This window comes from Macaca thibetana, chromosome 1 (genome assembly GCF_024542745.1).
Source record: "Macaca thibetana thibetana isolate TM-01 chromosome 1, ASM2454274v1, whole genome shotgun sequence".
NCBI classification, from domain to species: Eukaryota; Metazoa; Chordata; class Mammalia; order Primates; family Cercopithecidae; genus Macaca; species Macaca thibetana.
In genome coordinates this window covers 210,181,049-210,203,176 of record NC_065578.1, presented here as the reverse complement: position 1 = coordinate 210,203,176, position 22,128 = coordinate 210,181,049, and positions in this window count along the sequence as shown.

Genomic DNA, 22,128 nt, shown 5'->3' with positions numbered 1-22,128 from the left:
CAGAATGCATTTTTGCTATCATCTACTCAATGTTTCTCCTGTTGAAAATGTATATTGACATCAGAGTAGCTACTCATTATAACAAATTTACCAGTACTAAGCTGCAAAAAATTCAGTACCTATTAAATGGCCTTTAAATGAATTAGTGAGTAGTTTTCAGTGAATTGAAGAGAACTGGTTTTCATGATTGCTGTATAAAAGACTATTCCTGAAATGTCATTGTGTTTAGGACAAATCAGTTTTCTACAGATCTGCTCAGACAGGACTTGTGAAATCTCTTGTGTGATTTTAAGCTCAGCAAAGAACTATTGTGTTACACAACCAGTAAACGTTTAAATTTCATTTCATAAACAATTTTTCAGAAGTATTTTTGCTTACTCTTTAGAACCACCTTTTAACACAATAAGGACACCTTTCTCAATTCACCAGGCATATGAATTGCTACCATTAACTATTACCCATATGTTCTAGTTACCAATTGTTGTCTATTAAACTACCACAAACTTAGTGGTTTAAAGCAAAAACAACAATTATTTTGCTAATGAATCTGCAATTGGAATAAACGACATAGCCAGCTTTTCCCTTTGCTACATGGTATCATCTGGGGCAAATTAGAAGTTAGTATGACTTGACAATTGAGGGATAAAGCAGCTGAAAACTTGTTCACTTCACATATCTGATGATAATTGCTGACTTTCAGCAAGAACCTCTCTGGGGCTATCTGCCAAAACACTTACAAGATGCCATTCCTTATGGCATTTTGGCTTTCTCGAGACATCTTCCCTGGTTTTTAGTAGTGAAGATCCCCCAAAAAGGTAGAATGCATGAAATTTTTATGACTTAGTGTTTAAAACCATATAGCATATATCTACTGTAATATACTGATCAAGACCGTCACAAAGGTGAGCCCTTGTTTCAAGATGAGGTGACATTCACATTACTAATTAAGAAGTAGTGGCAATGCCATATTTTAAGAAGTACTGGAATATATATTGTGATGCACATCTTTGAAAAATGGAGTTTGCATGACGCTTTATATCCACCTACATGGAAAATGCATGCAACCTCTCAGTCAAAGCCTGTCTCACTACACCATGTGCGATGTTATCTAAAAGTTTAGGTTCTCAACATATGCGTGAGGTTAATGTGTAAATTTGAACCTGAGCTGGTCCTCAGGTGTGGTTCATCAGACTGACTTTTGAGTGCAAGTCCTCCCTATTTAAAACCTATGAATTAAGTATAGATGTTATCCAACTTACAATGATGGGAACAGGCATACAAAAACAAGTAGATTCACTTTCTTTCAAAAGAATGATGGAGGAGAAAGTAGACAGCAAATAGCAGTCACTGTTCCGTAGCAGTTCTGAAATCCAGCTAACCACACTTGCCCATTTCTAGAATGGGGCTCAATCCTAGCAGTGTTGTTTTTTTTGTTGTTGTTGTTTGTTTGTTTGTTTAAAGGCCCTGGGCTCTGGCATCATGGCTGTTAGTCTGACCTTCTAAGTCAAGCCTGGACAGAGGAGCTGCTGGCTGTAGAGATTTCTGACTGGTAAAGCGGCACCAAAATAATCCTGTGTCAGCATCATAAGCTCAACAGGAGGTGGCTATAAAGTGGTTACAGTAATGCAGTATGTACTACAGTTAATTTTATACAGTTATAATTTAATACTGCATATTTACATTCCTCTCGGCTGCCAGTGGCATCAGGTACAATCTTTAAGTGGTTCTGTGCAAAAGTCTTGATATATTTTAACTTTTTATAATAGATTTGTATCTTTTTATGGTAGCATATGATAAAATAGACTAGTATCGATGTATATTTTATGCATTCGTGACATTCCTAACTTTTTCTTATTATTTTCTGATATTTGTAGGCTAGGCGATTCATCTGTAAGTTTTTTCAAGTTGTCACAGAACTCAAAAACATTTTCCAATCTTGATGTCGTCGGGCTGTGTCCCTACCCAAATCTCACCTTGAATTTTAATCCATATAATACCCACATGTAAAGCGTGGGACCAGGTGGAGGTACCTGAATCATGGGGGTGGTTTCCCCCATGCTATTCTTGTGAAAATGAGTGAGTCTCAGGACATCTGATGGTTTTATAAGGATCTGGCATCTCCCTTCCTTCACTAACTCCCTCGTGCTTACCTGTGAGGAAGGTGCCCACATCTCCTTTGCCTTCCACATGATTGTATGTTTCCTGAGGCCTCCTGAACAATGCAGAACTGTGAGTCAATTAAACCTCTTTCCTTTGTAAATTACCCAGTCTAAAGTATTTCTTCATAGCAGTGTGAGCATGGACTAATACAAATATTTTTAATAAAAAATATTTCTGTATAATATTTCTGTATAAGTGGACTCATGCAGTTCAAAATAATATTGTTAAAGAGTCAACTGTATTTTAAACAATTTGATTTTAATAAATTTGATAAATTGGATGAAATGAACTAATATTTTAAAGGAAATCAAAACAGATTAAGATAAAATAGAAATAATTAATATGAATAAATACATTCAAATTAGACAATTAATTCATAACTAGATACTTTACCAAAGAAAACAAAAGGCCCAAATGGCTTCACTGGTAAATTCATTTAAATATTTAAGTAACACATAATACTAAATACAAACAAATTATTTCAGAAAACAGAAGAGGAGGAAGAGGGATGCTGTATGATGCCAGCATCCCTCTGCTACCAAAAATAAAGGCATTATAATCATATGTCAATATTCATAATGAATATAGACAGCATCTTCATAAAATGCCTTAGCAAGTCAAATTCAACAATATACTAAGGAAATATTATTTTATAACCCAAGTTGAGTTATTCCCTTAAATAAAAGTTTAACATTGGAAAATCAGATTCACTGGTTTCACCATGTAAATAGAATCAGGTAGAAAGACATGATTACCAAATGCATGGATAAAAACTGTAACAAAATTTTGGGTCAATTTCAGATGAAAACTATCTTAAAGTTAGGAACAGAAGGAAACTTCAACCTGATAAAAAGTTTCTATAAAATACTATAGCTAATACTGTACCTAATGTTAAAATACTGAAAACTATTTCTCTAGGAACCACCTTAAAAAAACAAGTATTAGCTTCTACACATACCGCTTCTAGTTGCAGAATGCATAATTATGTCATTATAAAATCTAAAAATAGCTACTGGAATTATAAGTGATTGAGCAAAGCTGCAGGATATAATATGATTTTATCAAAATATCATATAGAGATATGCTAGAAATTATCAGTTGAAAAATTAAATTAACAAAACAAAACGTTTACAATTACATTTAAAAATAAAATATTTAGAAATAAATTTAGCAAAATATTTTCAAGAAATATACACTAGAAACAGACATAAGGTCTTCTATAACTGTAAAGGTCTGCTTCATTGATCCTTCTGCTACACTATAGGCCTCCTAACAATCCTAAGACTATTGTTCCAAAACAGCCTGTCTGGAGCCCACAGTAGACAACTGTTTATTTCAGTGAGATTTGGGGCATGCAATTTGTCTAAGAGTATATACTACATTGATTTCCATAATGATCTTAAGTTTTTAAAAATAACTAAACCATCTTGGACTGAAAGCCAAAATGAAAAGATGCCTTTGAAACCCCAAACTACTCACATCAAACATGTGCTACTTCTAATATAAAAGAGAGAATGACTTAGAATGTCAGACTAACAACCATGATGTCAGAGCCCAGGGCCTTTAAAACAAACGAACAAACAAACAATAACAACAAAAAACAACACTGCTAAGATTGAGCCCCGTTCAAGAAATGGGCATGTTTAAGTTTCCCAGCTTCTTCTGGGAGGAATGAGACTGGGTTTAGGGAGTGACAGGTTCTGTATTAGTCTGTTATCATGCTGCTATGAAGAAATACCTAAGACTGGGTAATTGATAAAGGAAATAGGTTTAATTGACTCACAGTTCCACAAGGCTGCGGAGGCCTCAGGAAACTTACAATCATGGCAGAAAGCACCTCTTCACAGGGCAGCAGGAGAGAGAGTGAGTGCAAGCAAGTGAAATGCCATACACTTGTAACACCACTCACTTGTGATACTCACTCACTATCATGAGAACAGCATGGGGGAAACTGCCCCCATGATCAAATCACTTCCCACTGGGTCCCTCCCGAGATACATGGGTATTATGGGATTTGGGTGGGGACACAGTCAAACCATATCATTCTGCTCTTGGCCCATCCCAAATGCCATATCCTCAAATTTCAAAAAGTCATGCCTTCCCAACAGTTCTCCAGTCTTAACTCATTCCAGCATTAATTCAAAAGTCCTAGTGCAATGTCTTATCTGAGACAAGGAAAGTACTTTCCACTCATGAGCCAGTAAAATCAAACACAAGTTAGCTACTTCATAGATACAATGGGGATACAGGCATTGGGTAAATGCACTCATTAAATGGGAAAAATTGGCCAAAACAAAGGAGTTTAAAGCCCCATGCAAGTCCAAAATCCAATGGGGCAGTTATTAAACCATAAAGTTCCAAAATGATCTCCCTTGACTCCATGTCTCACATCCAGGTCATGCTGATGCAAGAGGTGGGTTCCCACAGCTGTGCCCCCATGGCTTTGAAGAGTACAGTTTCCCTCCTGGCTGCTTTCATGAGCGGGTGTTCATTGTCTGCAGCTTTTGCAGGCATACAGGGCACACTGTCAGTGGACCTATCATTCTTGAGTCTGGAGGCTGGTAGCCTTCTTCTTACAGCTCCCATAAGCAGTGCTCCAGTGGGGACTCTGCAAAGGGGCTCTACGTAGCAGAGGTTCTTCTGCTGTGCCCTAGCATAGGTTCTCCATGAGGGCTCTGCATTGCAGCAAACTTCTGCCTGGACATCCAGGCATTTCCATACATCCTCTGAAATCTAGAGGGAGGTACCCAAACCTCAATTCTTAACTTCTGTGCACCCACAGGCTTTACACCTTGTGGAAGCTGCCAAGGTTTGGGGCTTGCAACCTCTGAAGCCACAGCCTGAGCTTGGCCCCTTTTAGTCACCACTGGAGTTGAAGCAGCTGGGACACAGGGCACCATGTCCTGAGGCTGCACAGAGTAGGAGTCCCTGGACCTAGCCCATGTGGGCCAGAATACCCCTGACCAACAGAGGAGATGGGATTTCAAACATGATTAAAAAGGTGTGGGTAAACAAGCGGTCTCCTCAGTTACAACTAAGGGGTTGGGAAGAATATTGGGTTAAAGGCTTTCCTGAGACATCCCTCATGGCTATGCTAAGAGAGGAGGGGAGGCCCAGATTGGAAAGGAGTAGATAAATGGCTGCTCAGGTATGAAGGAGGAGTTCCACCTTCCTCCCTTTGATGGTCAGAATAAGCTAGGGCTCCTGGATGGTAGTGGACGTCTGAACCATTGGAGCTGGAGAGAGGGGTCCCAGGGTCCATCAGTTCTGATGGACCATTTGGGAGACTGGCTCTGGACTTGGTGACCTGCATTTCCAGGGACAGTCTACCGTTCAGTTGTCTCCATTGCAGATTTAACAGGGCCAAGGTGGCTTCCTCATGCTGCCTGGGCAGTCCTTCCTAAAGTGCCCTGGCTTACCATATCTGTAGCAGTTAACAGGTGCATCTCAGTGATTCTGGGGCTTGTGAGCCTGCAAGGTGGCCATTAGAGCCTCTGCCTTTTTCTTATATCTCCTCTCTCAGGCCTCCTCCTGATCCCTATTGTAAAAGACCAAGGCGACCACTTTCAGGAGGTTCTCTAAAGTACTGCGTGGTTCCCTGGCCTGTTTATGCAGCTTCCTCCTGGTATCAGGGGCTGCCTGAGTAATAAATATATCCTTTAGAAATAGTTGTCCCTCAACAGAATCAGGAGATAGAGAGGTATGCTTTACCAATGCTCCTCTTAGTCTTTCCAGGAAAACAGTGGGATTCTCATCTAATCCCTGGTCTGTCATGGATAATTTGGAGTAATTGGGAGGCTTAGTTCTAGTCCTTTGTAAGTCCTCCAATATGCACCCCTGAAAGCGTTTTCTCTTCCATTCTCCCATTTAATCACTGGGGTTCCATTTAGGGTCCTCCAATGCTACAGCTATCCTTCCAACTGGATAAGACTCACCCCCTTCCCTGATACTTTATGAGCTACAAGACTCATCCCCAAAATTCTCTGCCACTTGTAGGGCAGCCTGCTTCTCAGCAGTCATCAGGATTTGATTCAAAAGTAACATAACATTCTTCCATGAGAGTTCAAATACTTGGGTTAAATTCTGGAAAACTTCTATCTACCTGTCAGGGTCATCTGATAACTTGCTAAGATCCCCCTTAATTTGCCTTAAGTCCTGTAAAGAAAAGGAAACCTGCACCTTAATGGGAGCATATTCCCCAGGCACTTCTTACAGGGGAAGGAGTGAGACTGGAATGTGCCTAACGTGAGGATTTCTAGGATGTAGCAAGCTTGAGAGAGAACTTCGATAAGGAGGATGGGGTGGACCAGGAGGAACAGGACTGGAGGGAGCTGACTCTCCCACTGGAGGCATCTCCGGGGTTTGCTTCCTTAATCCCTTAGAATTGCCCTTCGCAGCCTCTCCTGAGATGGTTGCTAGGAGGGCTGAATCAATCCTACAACATTGGCAAAGGTCAGGATTACCCTGCAAGGCAAAGAAAGCCTGCACATATGGGACCTCATATGATTTTCCTCCACGTTTACAGAAAAGGTCCAGATGCAGAATAGCTTTGAAATTAATGCTCCCCTCTGGAGGCCAGGCCTGTTCTTCCCGCAAATCATAATTCAGCCAAACTTTTGGGCAAAGGAATATGAGGTGATTTTTTTTCTTTCTTTCTTTTTTTCCAATGTCTGAGGCTCAAAGGAGTTTCAGTGATTCAGGATGCACTCAAGAGGAGTGTAAAGGCTAAAGATGGTTTGTTACCTGTATTAGTCCATTTTCACATGACTGATAAAGATATATCTGAGACTGGGCAATTTACAAAGAAAGAGGTTTAATGGACTTACAGTTTCCATGACTGGGAAGCCCTCACAGTCACGGTGGAAGGTGAAAGGCGTGTCTCACATGACGGCAGACAGGAGAAGAGAGGTTGTGCAGGGAAACTCCTCTTTTTAAAACCATCAGATCTCCTGAGACTTAATCACTATCACGAGAACAGCATGGAAACACCTGCCCTTGTGATTCATCAGCTTCTACTGGGTCCCTCCCACAACCTGTGGGAATTCAAGATGAGATTTGGGTGGGGACACAGCCAAACCATATCATTAACCATCTGAGAGACAGCAGGGAAAAGGCATCCCTTAATTCCTTTCTCTCTTCCAGTGAAAACCTGTGGTATGTGAGGGAGAGAAAAGAAGGTATCCCTTCCTTTCTTCTCTCTTTTCCTTTCCTGAGTCCTGGTGGCCACTAGAGGTGCCACCCATGAATGTGTGTCCTCCACCCATGAGCAGTAAGGCCTAATCGGTAGGGATAGTTGCACTTACCTATGCTGTGCCCTAGCCTTCTGCTGTCAACTGCCTCTGGGTCCCTCGGATCTACTTTTCTTTCTAAGGTTCCAAACCAAAGCTTGGAAAATACACTGCAGTGATGCTGAAGTGAAATTGTGAAGCCAGATCCTTCTCAAACAAAGGAAAGAAAAGGAGTCTCTGGAATTGGGGATCTGGCCTAATAAGATGCCTCCAAAGAGGGAAAAACTAATCCCTTGCATAGAAAAGCCTGCTGTATTCACAGCACTATGTTGACTCCCGACATGTTGGAAAAAAAAAAAAAAAAAAAACTTAAATGCAGGGGATGGGACATGCCTGGAGGAAATAACCTATTGTCCTATGCTACTGGGTTTCTTCAACAGGGAAAAGAAAACTCAATCATTACATACTCCTTGCTTCAAAGAATAGACAGAAACCACGTTGTTCTAAATTACACTGCTGATGACTGAGCCAAGTGCACATGCTACTCAGTTATATTATTTCTCTCTCTGGTTTGCAACAAAACCCTTATCATTGCATATAAAAAAGCGATAGGAGCCATGACAGCCTAAAAAGAAAGAAGAAAAATGCCATAGAAAAGACTGGAGGTCCTAGTGCCAACACCCTAGTGGACCGTCAGGGACTGGAGCCAGTCCAGGGGCCTTTGGATAACACCTAGGTACAGCTTCAGCCAAATACCCACAATTGCCCCAGGACCTCCTTCCCCTCCCACAGATGGCTAGACTTCCGTGAAGGGAAGCTGGATTGGAACAAAGCCAACATTCCCAAAACCCAAGGGCGACTGTGGAGTGTTGACGAAGTTCTCTCCAGCAAGCTTGTGTTCTGCAGCTGTGCCATTAGCTCTTAACTGGCTGACAGAGCCGGGTGCTTTATCTGTTTTTGGGGAAAAAAAAATTCTTAGGACAAGAAGCTTCAGAAATAAAAATGAGAGAGATTCACTCTTACTCTTCTGACAATCCTGGAAAAGCCCCCAGAAATGACACGGGATTTTTTTTTCCCCCCGAGATGGAGTCTCGCTGTGTCGCCCAGGCTGGACTGCTGTGGTGTTATCTCAGCTCAGTGACGTTATCTCAGCTCACTGCAACCTCCATCTCATGGGCTCAAGCAATTCTCTGCCTCAGCCTCCTGAGTAGCTGGGATTACAGGTACCCATGACCATGCCCAGCTACATTTTTTTGTATTTTTAGTAGAGACAGGGTTTCACCATCTTGGCCAGGCTAGTCTTGAACTCCTGACATTGTGATCCACCCGCCTCGGCCTCCCAAAGTGCTGGGATTACAGGCGTGGGTCACCGTGACTGGCTGACACAGGATTCTTTTGATGCTGCTTTGTCAGCTGGAAATCTCCGGCAGCCAGCGGTGCCCCTGCCTGGGCTTTGCTTGGGCCTGCTGGGCTTGCTCCACCCATTCAGCCTGGCAGGCTGCACTTGGCTTGTGCTGCCAGCCAGGACCCTGTACCCGCTGAAGCACTGCACTCAGCCCACAGCTGATCCATGCATGCCGTGACCGGTTCCAGCTTGAGCGCCAGTGTCTGGATGAGGGGGATTCTGCAGCACCCGATAACTCCGAGATGCTAGCAAACACGGAGCCCCAAGAGGTGTTACACCTTTCGCTTGGCGAGTCCTGAGGTCTGAGCCTCCAGGAAGTGTTACAGCTCTCGTTCGTTCCTGCCACCCGCAGCTTGCCTGCAGTTCACCTGCAGCTCGGCAAACGGGTATGTGGTGCCCAGTGGGTTTTTTCACTCCCGTAGCCTGGCAAGCAAGAATTTTACAGCTTTTGTGGCACCCACCACTTGGTGAGTTCTGAGTTATTGTCCCACAACCAAGAGGAATGAGGTACGTGGGAACCAGAGGGTCCACAAGGCAGAAAAGAATTTTATTGAGTGACAGAAAAGCTCTGGGCAGCAAGAGGGGACCTGAAAGCCCTCTGTGTAAGAGGGGGCCTGAAAGTGGTTAGCCATCCCTGAGGTTGAGCCCAGGATTTTTATGGGCTCAAAATGGGGGAGTGCATGCTGATTGGTCCATGGGCAGGCCTCGAAAAAGCATGATGTGATTGGCTAAAAGGCACTGGGGAAGTTTTCACTCCGGTCACTGACTCCACCTGTAACTGGCAGCTTAGTTTTCAGGCTTCAAGATGATTTTGGTTTGAAGGTCAGGTTTCACTAGGGACCCATCCCTGTCTCCCTAGGAATGTGTCTATTGCCTGCTGCTATGATTGCCAGTATCTGTTTAAAATGCCTGTGGTGCTAGTCATCTCTGCATGAACAGTTCATTTCTTCAGTAAACTGTGTATGTCTGTAAAAAGTTGTATCTCGTTTTTCTCATGTATTTAAAAAATTCATTTTTAGTGTAATATTGTAAATCTTGACTAACAGAATGGGACTCATATGAAGTGCTAACAGAGATGCTGGAAATATTCCCAAGGAGCAGAGAAAAGTCATGACATTACAACAAAAAGTTGAGTTGCTTATTACGGACCACGGACTGAAGTCTGCAGCTGTGGTTACCCGCCATTTCCAGAAAATTAATTCCATGTAAAAATCATTATAAAAAAGAAAGGACATTTGTGAAGCCATCACTACAGCTACACCAGCAGGCACAAAAGTCTTATACTTTTTGAAAAATACTTTTTAAATCTTGTCTTAAAAATGCAGCTTTGATGTGGGTGCAGGTTTGCTGTAAGAAAGGCATAACTATAGACTCTAATATGATTCAAGAAAAGGCAAAGTCATTATAAGAAAATTCGAAGCAGAAGGATGGTAAAAGATCTAAATCTGGATAATTTAATGTCAGCAAAGTACAGTTTGATAATTTTTGAAAGAGGTTTTGCTTAAGCAATGTCAAGATAACAGGAGAAACAGCTTCTTCAGACCAAGAGACAGCAGAAGAGTTTCCAGGTGACATTAAGAAAATCATTGAGGAAAAAAGATATCCGCATGAACAGGTTTTTAATGCAGATGAAAGTGCCATATTCTAGAAAAAGATGCACTGAATGGTATTTATTAGTAAGGAAAAGAGCTGCACACCAGGATTTCAAGCAGGAAAGGATAGGCTTACTCTGTTGTTTTGTGTAAATGCAGTTGGAAATATGATCACAACTACCCTTATGCATAAAGCTGCTAACACCTGACTTTTGAAGCCAGCTGATGTGGTTGTACAGTTATAAGGACTTGACAATGGAAATGCTTCTTCTGGATTGGTTTCAGTGGTGCTTTGTCCCAGAAGTCAAGGACTACCTGGTCAGTAAGGGACTGTATTTTAAAGTTCTTTTAGTATTGGACAATGGCCCTGGCAGGGCAGAACCCCATGAATTCAACACTGAAAGCATGGAAGCCATCTATTTGTGTCAAATACATCTCTAATTCAGCCTTAGATCAGGGGGTCATAAGGACCTTTAAATCTTATTACACATGATACTCTATGGAAAGGATCATCGATGTTATGGAAAAGAACTCCAGTAGAGAAAATAACATCATGAAAGTCTGGAAGAATTACACCATTGAATACGCCATTGTTGTTATAGAAAAAGTCATGAAAGCCGTCAATCCCAAAACAATACATTTCTGTCCAGATGTTGTGCATGACATCATAGGATTTAAAACAGAGCCAATCAAAGAAATTATGAAAAAGATTGTGGATATGGCAAAAAATAAAAGATGGGAGATGAAGAGTGTCAGAATATGGATCTTGGAGAAATTCAAGAGCTAATAATAGACACCACATCAGTGTAAAGAACAGATGATAACATGATGGAGGTGAGTGCTTCCAAATCAGTGCCAAATGATGAGGAAGAAGATGTAGAAGAAACAGTTCTAAAAGCAAATTGACTTGAGGCAATCTGGAAGAAGAGTTCTGATTGTTCGTGACTGCTTTTGATGTCTCTTATGACATGGACTCTTCTAAGACAGGGGCACTCAAACTAAACCACCAATAGAAGAAAGATAGGTACCAAATGGAAACATTTTTAGAGAAAAGAAAAAGCAAAAACTCAGAAAATGTAATGCAATTTCTTAAAATTCTGTAAAGAGTATGCCTGCCTCTTCTACCTCTCATTCCTCTCCTTCTACCCTCTCCACCTTTTCTGCCTCTACCATCCCTGAGACAACAATACCAACCTCTCCTCTTTCCTCTCATCAACCCACTCAACACGAACACAACAAGATGAAGACCTTTGTGATGATCTACTTCCACTTAATTAATGGTAAACCTATTTTTTCTTCCTTATTTCTTAATATTTTCTTTTCTCGATCTTACTTTATAGTAAGAATATAGTATGTAATACATGAATACAGTATATAATACATGTAATAAATGAATTATGTGTCTATCAACTGTTTATGTTATTGGTAAGGCTTCCAGTCAAGTAGCTACAATTTTGGGGAGTCAAAAGTTATATATGAATTTTCAACTGTGTGACACGTTGGTTTCCCTTATCCCCACGTTGTTCAAGGGTCAACTGTGTTTCATTCTTATCCACTTAATATTTATAATAGCTCTTCCTGACATTGGCAGTTTGTGATTTCCTCCTTTGTTCATGATCAAGAAGTTTATCAATTTTATTAATCTTTAAGAAACAGAAAAGCTTCTGATTTCATCGATATTATTTTTCCATCTCTATTTTATTAAATTCTACTCATCTCTATATTTTTCTTATTATTAAGAGATTAATTTGCACTACTTTCCCTATCTCCTTATGGTGAAAACTTGTATTATTGACTTTAGATCATTTTGTTCTTGTCAAATATGAGCATCTAAAGTTATAAAAAAATTTTCTAAGCTCTGCTATAGCTACACCTCATGATTTTTGATATGTTGTATAATTGTTTTTAATTTTATTTCAAACTATTTTCTAATTATCCTTTTTACTTTTTCTTGGTCATATGCTATTTAGTAATGTGTTATTTAGTCTCCAACTATCTGATGATTCTTCCTCAAATAAGGTTTCACTCTCATTGATTTCTTAATTTAACTATTTTTTAATTGGACAACATACTGTTTATGATTTGAATCTTGTACAGACAAAAACTTCCTTTTGCTCATTTTATGTTTTGTTTGTTTGTTGGGGTTTTCTGGCAAATGTCTTATGTGCATCTGAAAAGAATAAGTATTCTGGTGTCACTGGATGAAGGGTCCTGTAAATATCAATTATAGTAGCATTGTTCAAATCTTCTATAAGCTTAATACATTTCATTTTAATTATACTATTGAGTACTGGGAAAAAACTATTAAGATTTCTAAATCTAATTTCAGATTTGCCTTTTTTTTCTCTCAGTTCTTTTTGTTTCAAATGGTTTGAAGTTTAGTTATTACATGCATTTATACATAATTAGAAGTGTTTTGTCTTCAGGATAAGCTGATTCCTTTATCATTAGGAAATATTTACATCCTTGGCAATGCTCTTTGTTTAAATATGATTTTGTCTGAAATTAATATGGGAACTGGAATTATAATTTCTTTTTATTAGGTATTTCATGCTTTTATTTTAACCTCTGTAGACAGTATATGATTGGGCCTTGTTTCTTTATTCAGTCTGATAATCACTATGTTTTAATTTGAGTGTTTAGGTCATTTACATGTAATAAAGCCATCAATATTATAGGGCTTAAGTCTATCAACTTGCTATTTGCTTACTGTTTGTACCCTTTAATCTGATTTAACACGTTACATTTTATGAATTAAATTTATAATTTTAATCTCTTCTGTTGATTTATGATTTCAAACATTTGATTGAAATTTTTAGTCATTACTTTACAGCAGTGGTTGGACATTATGGCCTTGAGGTATCAGTTATTTACAAACTAAGTTTCAATGGAACATACCAAACACATTCATTTACCTTGTCAGTGTAATTGTCTAAGGCTGCTATTTGATGCCATAGTTGAGAAGCCGACACAGGGAATGGATGACCCACAAGTGTAAAATATTTACTATCTGATCCTTTATGGAAAAGTTTCTATATCTATACTATAAGAGTTTTAAAATGCAGCTTTAATTTATTATAGCTGACCTCCATGTAATGTTATACCAATTCAAGCACAATGTGTAAGAGTTTTACACCAGGATACTTCTCACCCCATTCTTTGTGCTGTTTTCTCAAATATTTTTATTTTCATGTATGTTACAAACCTCCCAATATATTCTAATAGATCTTATTTTTAAACAGTACTTTGTGATAAATTTTTTTAATGAGAAGTACATTTCTTCAGTTTATCTAAATATTTGTTGTTCCCACATCCTTCCAAGTTTCTACTTGATATGCTTTTCTTTTCCCTAAAGAAATTATTATTTTATTTGTTGTAGTTTAGATCTGCTAGTGACTCATTCTTAAAAAAAGTTTAGTTTAAACAAAAATATATTTATGCCTCTTTTAATTTTGAAGGATATGTTCTGTCAATATGGAATGTAGGTAGTAAGTCTTTTCTTCTAGCACTTTCAAAATATTCCATAATATTCTGGCTTGTTTTGTTTCTTATTTTTAAATTTATTTCTCTATGTCTTATTTTTATTTCCTCTCTGGCTGCTTTTACTTGTTTTTACACAATTCGATAATAATGTACCTTGCTATAGTTTCCTTTGTGTTTAATCTATTCGATGTTCATTGACTTCAAGATTTCTGGTTTTCATCAAATTTGGTAAAAATTTACAGTGTATCTTTAAATGCATTTTGTTAACACACTCACTGTGACTCAAATTTCACATATGCATTCATGTGTCACATGTTTTAGGCAATGACAGGCCACACATATGCAGATGGTTCCATAAGATTATAATGGAGATGAAAAATTTTTATCACATAGTGACATCTTGATGATTCTGATCCTGTGTAGGCCTAGGCTAATATGCATGTTTGTGTCTTAGCTTTTAACACAAATGTTTAACAAGTAAAAACAAAATTAAATAAATTTTAAAATTTAAAAATGCTTATAGAATGAAGATATGAAGAAATAAAACATTTTGTGGTGTTCTACAATGTGTGTATGTTTTAAGCAGTATCAGAAGAGTCAAAAAATAAAAAAAAAACTGGTTTATAAAGTAAACATATTACAGCAAGCTATTGTTAATTTATTATTGAAGTAAACAATATTATTTGTAAATGTATTGTAACCTGAGTGCACAGTGTTTATACAGTGACAAAATCGCCTAAGGATGCATTTCTCAGAACGTATCCTTTAATTAAGCAATGCATGATTGTATTAAACAGACTAATATAAGATCATTGTTAATTTTTTCAGTATTTTACTCTCTCTGATTCATTTTGGATATTTTCTATGTTTTTAAGCTCAAACATCTTTCTTTTTCTTACTCTGTTTTATCTGTTATTAATTTCATCAGTTGAGGTTTTCATTTGAGAGATTGTATTTTTCATCTGTCACAGGATTTTACAAAACGTTCTGTGCCTTTTCAACATATTCACGTTTTTGTCCTCCAAATACTTGTGCATGTTTATATTAAATATCAGTTCTTTTAGAGTCCTTATTTTACAATTCCGTCAACTCTATCCTCTCTGACCTATTTCTGTTGTCTGACCTTTCTCCTGGTTATGATCCTGTGCTCCTGCATCATTAACTTTAACACTTGGATTTTATGGTCTTCTTTTAAAGAATATTGATTTTTTTAGGAACAGAGTTAAGTAACTTGTGGATCAATTCAATAATTATAAGCTTTGTTTTCAAATTTTGTTAGGGAAGGTTTAAAGTAGCCTTTTCTCCAGGGCTAGTCTAGCTCTGCTAAGACCTGAGTTATCTGGAGTCCCTGTTGAACAGCCTGGGTGTTTCATGAGGGCTCTCCACAATGATTTACAGGAACTCAAGAGTCTTCCAGCTCTGGGAGGCTCTTAAAATTGTTGAGAACAATGAGATCACTTGGACTCTGGAAGGGGAACATCACACACCGGGGCCTATTATGGGGAGGGGGGAGGGGAGAGGGATGGCATTGAGAGTTATACCTGATGTGGGTGCAGGACACCAACATGGCACAAGTATACATATGTAACAAACCTGCATGTTGTGCACATGTACCCTAGAACTTAAAGTATTAAAAAAAAAATTGTTGAGCTCATAGCTCCTCGGAAATAATCTGCTTGGCCTGCTGGATTTCAAATTACACTTGCACAGTAATTCTTTCGTAACAGATTTAAGCAGATCCTTATGCAGGTTTCTGAAGCTGCATCTCAGAGTAGCTCCCACCTTTCCCATATTCTTCCCTATAAATTCAAGCTCTCCCATCCTCAAACTCCAGTCTGTTTGAATCAACTGTGCAATACCAAGACACTTTACTTGGTTCAGTCTTCTCACCTTACTGTCCAGAATGTACTTCCACAAAAGAAAAGCTTAGTTACCTAATTTGATTCCATGTTATTCTGGAATCACAGTTCTGTGCTGCATGTAGCCTGATGCCAAAAAACTGCTTTCTCATATACAGTGCCCTGTTTTTATGATAGAAGGATAATAACATAACCAGAAGTAGAAATCACAGTTAACTGATTTCTATTCACATATTTATTGTTTACTTTTTCCAGCCTTTATCTAAAATAATTTTATAATTTTGTATTTCCTTTAAACAAGGTTGATTTTAAACTTTTCTATTTTTCTGATTTGTGTATTTGTATGTATAAATTTCCCTTTCACCAACTCCTTTACTTTAATCTCAAAATGTTATTGTCACATTTTAATTACTATAAAAATTTCTCTTTTCTAGTTCGTAGAATCATAGGCTTTTTTATGTTTGTTGCTTAATTTTCCCATATTTAAGCAGTTTCTAATTAACTTTTAATTACTAATTTCTATTTTAATTCCAATGAAGTGAGAGAAAATACTTGAATGATTTCTACTTTTTGTAGTAATTTAATTTCCTTTGAAGACAAAGACATATTCTATTTTGTGGCTGTTTTACATGCACTTGAAAGGAATATGTATTCTACAGTTGTTGGATGTACATTCTAAAAATATCAATTATGTCAAGTTCATTAATTGCAAATCTCCCATATTCTATCTTTTTGCTTGCTTGCTGTCTCAGTAACTAAAATAAAATGAGTGTTTTAAAAGCTTTGAACATAATTGTAGATTTGTCTATTTCTCCTTCCATTCTGTCCATTATTGTTTAAAGTATTTTAAAGATATGTCACTGAGGAAATAGAATTTAGGGTTGCCATTTTATCTATTGATTTGTCTTGTTGTATTGTATTGCATCTCTGTATTGTATTGTACTGTACTGTACTGTACTATATTGTCTTGTCTTGTCTTGTATCTCTTTATGGAATTATGCTGAGTGAAAAAAATGCCAACTATTACATATTATATAGTTCCATTTACATAACTATCTTGAAACGAAAAAATTTAGAAATTGAAGACAGATGAGTAGTTGCTAGAAAAAGGGTAGGGACGGATGGAAGAGAATGTGGTTATCATGTAAATATGCAACATGAAGAGTTCTGGTTGTGGTATTGCACTACAGTTTTGCAAGATGTTACCGCTGGGAGAACCGGGTAAAGAATATTTGAGATCTCTCTGTGTTGTTTTTTATGACTGCATGTGAATCTAAAAATATCTGGAAATAAAAACTTTTTTAAATGCCTCCTAAAGTTTTAAGTTAAATAACAGTGACCTCTATCTTTAAAATTATATATATAATTATGTGCTTGTATATATATATATATATATATATATATATATATTTTTTTTTTTTTTTTTTTTTTTTTTTTTTTTTGAGTCAGAGTCTCACTCTGTGGCCCAGGCTGGAGTGCAGTGGCATGATCTCGGCTCACTGCAAGCTCCGCCTCCCGGGTTTACACCATTCTCCTGCCTCAGCCTCCCGAGTAGCTGGAACTATAGGCACCCACCACTACGCCTGGTTAATTTTCTGTATTTTTAGTAGAGACGGGGTTTCACTGTGTTAGCCAGGATGGTCTCGATCTCCTGACCTCATGATCTGCCCACCTCAGCCTCCCAAAGTGCTGGGATTACAGGCGTGAGCCACCATGCCTGGCCTATTTATATATTTTTATAAAAATTTTTGAAAAGCACACAAAAGCTTTCATGTATATATAGGCTTTTTTAAAGATAGCTACTCATATTTTTTCCCTTTTGCAACTATTTTATATTTAAGGATATGAATTATACTATAAAAAGTAAATCATTTATTTTCCCTTCTCATAGCTAACTCTTAACTCAGTTGCTGGCTTAGAATTTAGCCTGGTGCGACCCAAAAGTAATACATATGATTACTAAGGATTGACAGATGGTCATAAGAAACACAGCAATTTATTGATGTCTAACTACCAGTTGTATAGCTAATTACTTGTGATCCAGAAGTGAAAATTGGCCTTTGTCATATAATATATAAAATATGTCTTTATGTTATTTTCTATAACCTCTATAATGCAGTATTTAATTGGGTAATATTTATGCATTAGGAAAATAAAAGAAAATGATTCCATGGATATGTTTCTATTCAGAGATTATGTACATTTTATAATAGTGAAATATATACTGTGAAGGATTCATCAAAACTCTTCCTCTACATCATGGGAACGTGGTTACATTACATTTTTCTAGTTAGGTCCTACCATATCATCAAGTAAATCAAGTGATGGCAGAAGCAAGCTGTCACACTTTTTCTTCCTTCATATGTTGCCTGAACGCACAGAATCAGTGAAGGATACAAAAGCCTTAGACATTGGCAGATCCAACAGATGAAAAACAGCCACGTTCCTGAGTTGCTGGAAGGAAAGGCGCCTACTGATTATAAACATAAGCATTGATTATTGAATGGGCCTACAATTACTTTTCTTGTTTTAGGTCACCTTTATTTTTATGGTATTTTGTATAGCCATCAGTTCTACATTAACTACAATTACAATGGATTTTTCACTTTATAAGAAACAGATTTTTTTTTTTACAAAGTTGTGTCATCTTGCCTTTTCACTAACAATGTATGCAATTTCCAGTTGTTTCACATCTTTGACACTGCTTGATATTGTCAGTCTTTTCAATTTTAACAATCCTAGTGAGTAGGCACTCCCAAATTATTGTTACTGTTTAATTTCCATTGTTGTAATAGTAATAATTTTATGTATCTTTTCATGTGTTTCTTTTCTGTTTATGAACCTACTTTGTTGCGCTAGTTCAAATTTGTTCCTCTTACTTTATTAGGTTGCTTGTGGTATTACTGAGTTGTAAAAATGTTTTAATATATTTTGCATACAAATTCATTATTGCATATACTTTTTGCCAGTATTTTTTCGACTCTGTGATTTGTGTCTTATTTTCTTATTAGTGTGTTTATTAGAGCAAAGAGTTCTAATTTTCTTGAAACCTTAATATTTTTATTTTATAATTCCATTATTTGTAGCAAAGAAGTTTGGCCTAACCTAGTATCACTAAACATTTTTTCTATATTATTCAAATGTTCATGCTTAAATTTAGCTGTATGATTCGTTTGAGTTAATTTTTAATATGGTGGGAGTTTTTTTTAAAACTTGAATCTATTTATATATGAGATATTTCTGGACTTTCAATTTAATTCCATTTTTCTATATGCTTGTTGCTAATATTTTTTTGTCAATATTACACTGTGCTGATTACTATAGTTTTATAATAAGTTTGAAATTGGGTGGCATAAGTTCTCCATTTTCTTCCTCCTTTGAAAAATTGTTTTGTTTATTCTATGCTCTTCATCTTTTCATGTATGTAAGTTATTTTGTACTTTAAGAAAGCCGGCTGTGATTCTGATTGGGATTTCAAGAAATCTATAGAACATTTTAGGAAGAAATTACATTTTAAACATAGCAAGTCTTTGAGAAATGAGCACGGAGTATCTCCCCATTAACTGAACTCTTTTGTAATTTCTTTGTGCAATGTTTCATAATTTTAAATGTACTGGTCTTTGATGCTAATTTAAAAGGTATTGTAAATGGTGTTTTCTTTAAACTGAATTTCACTTCCAATATTCCACTTCTAGCTATAAATACAATAATTTGTATATATTAACAACTTTTGATACAATATCAAAACTGTATCTTATGCCCTAGAGCAACCCATATTATGCCACCCAATTTCCAACTTATCATAAAACTATAGTAATCAGCACAGTGTAATATTGACAAAAATATAAGCAGTAAGCATATAGAAAAATGGAATTAAATTGAAAGTCCAGAAATATCTCACATATGAATAGATCCAGGTTAAAAAAAAAACTCCCACCACATTAAAAATGAACTCAAATGAATCATACAGCTATACTTAAGCACGAAAATAGCTCCTTTTTTTTTTTTTTTTTTTTTTTTTTTTTTTACTACAGAGAGGATTGCTTCTGCAGGTAAAGATAGTTTTCTTCTTTTTTTCTATGTGCTTGATTTTTCCCCCTTTCTTTATTGAAAGAGTTAATACGTTCTGTACAATGCTAAATAGAGGCTGTGAGAAGGAACAACTTTATCTTTTTTCCAGTTGCGGGAAAGGTATTTGCTTTTTCCCATTTTAGACTGTTAATGATAGATGTAGGTTTTCTATAAATTCCCTTTACCAATTTGAAGAACTTAGCAGTTATTTTAGTTTCCTAAGAGGTTTTTATAAGGAATAGGTGGATTTTGTTGATTAATTTTTCTTTTCAATCTGTTAATATGATGAACTACGTGAATTGTTTTTTCCTTGGGGAAAAATTCACGTGGTCATGATGTATTCATCCTTTATATTAAATTTTACATTCTAATTTAATTCAGCTAATTTTGTGCTTTTTAATTAGTTTTTGACCAAAATGTTTTAAAATAAAAATACTCGCATTTAACTTTTGCACACCCAAAATATTTCAATCACATATTGGATCAATAAAGTTAGCAAAATATGATCAAGTAAAGAGAAGCATACAGAGTGCTTAGTGTGTCAGTACATCTAGATTAGAATTCAAATTTCAACATCATAACAACAATTTTGTCAACAAAAACAACAATAAGCATAATTAGGCCTCAAAAACAATACTTAGTCCTTCTCTGCAAAAGAGAAGGTTTTCCGAAATAAATTATATAAACTTTTATTACTTTCTTTTTCAATTCCAGTGCCAGTGATAATCAGAGAATTTTGGTTTGTGGCCCGTGAGACACAATGAGCATAAATGTAGGCCCAGCCTATCTATTCAGAGAATCTGACTAAAGAATTTTTCTACTGTAAGTATAGAGTGGTGGTTTATAATAATTAAAATTACAGCATTTTTTATTTCTCTCAAGAATATTTTTCCAAATGTAATATCCAGTGTCAGCTTTTGTAAATCCTTCCAAATTGCTATGAAAAATATTCACCTTTTTGTCAAATAAGGAACCTGAAGCATGGATTATGAAATACAGTGCAGCGTCCTTCAGCATATCTTTATGATTGCACTTACTACATTGTCTCTACAAATCTCTAAATTTGTATGTCATCCTTATGTGATTGAAAACTCCCCGAGGGCTGGGAACATGCTTTATTTACCTTTGTATTTCATGCACCTGGCACAGTAAATCGACCACCTATAGCTTCTAGAGAGTAAATAAATAGGGAACTCAAGGAAATGGATTAATTTATTCAAGTTGATGTCTTATGGCCAGCAATATGGTTCTTAATGCAGTAAGATGATTTCTAAGTATTACAGGTCTGTGCTAAGTAAAACAAATTTTTAAATGAAAGAAAAAAATCTCATTATGTTGTCCAGATATTATTAGGTTGGTGCAAAAGTAATTGTGGTTTTTCCCATTGAAAGTGATGACAAAAACGGCAATTATTTTTGCACCAACTGAATAAATTGTCCTTAAAGATAACATAATCTGTAAAAGCAACTTTTATTATGATATCATATGATACCCTTCTGCCTTAAGTTTATCCTGTCACTGAAGTATTTGTTATGTAAATGATTTGAATAGTTTATTTGAATCTCTTTGTGTGAATATATTTTAATCTGCTGAAATTAATTGAGAGTTTTATATATATTTTATCTGAATGCTCAAGTGAAACCACAAATGTATAAAAAGGTGTTTTGAAACTGATTAAAATTTCAAGTATTTAATAAAATATACAAACATCTATAGCATTTGTAATGATCCATATGATTAATATCTCTTAATTCTTTTTGTACAGATCGAAGTTTAACATTTAAGCCAATTTCTTATCTTCATTATTCATAGATAAATATTTTTGTTATTCAAAAAGAACGTTATTTGGGGACCATGAAGTAAATATCATCAATGACTTTTTGTTTCAAATGTTACCTTTTCTATTTTGACCCCAGAGATCATCATGGAAATATTTCATAATATTTTAGAGCCTAGAGATTTACAAATCAAAACACTATATTACTTGTTGAAGAGGGAATCCATGAAAAGTTTTATTTTTTTTTAAGTTATCTGTTTCAGATAGTCCATTTGAAAGACTCGAACTGCTTCTTAAGGAATACAGGGGTATAATTGCTTAGAGGTTAGAATAGCCAAGATTGGCTGGAAGCACTTCACTGTAGAAAGTAACTTTTGTCCTCACTTAAAAGACCACAGATAGGGTGAAATAAATTAAGAAGTGAAGGAGTACTGGCTTACACAGCACAGCAGCTAAGAGACCTGGCGGTGGAGTCTGGCTTTGCTGATTTCCGTATGTGGACATAGCTGAATTCACAGCAGAACTAGCATGCAACACAGGACATTTTACAACT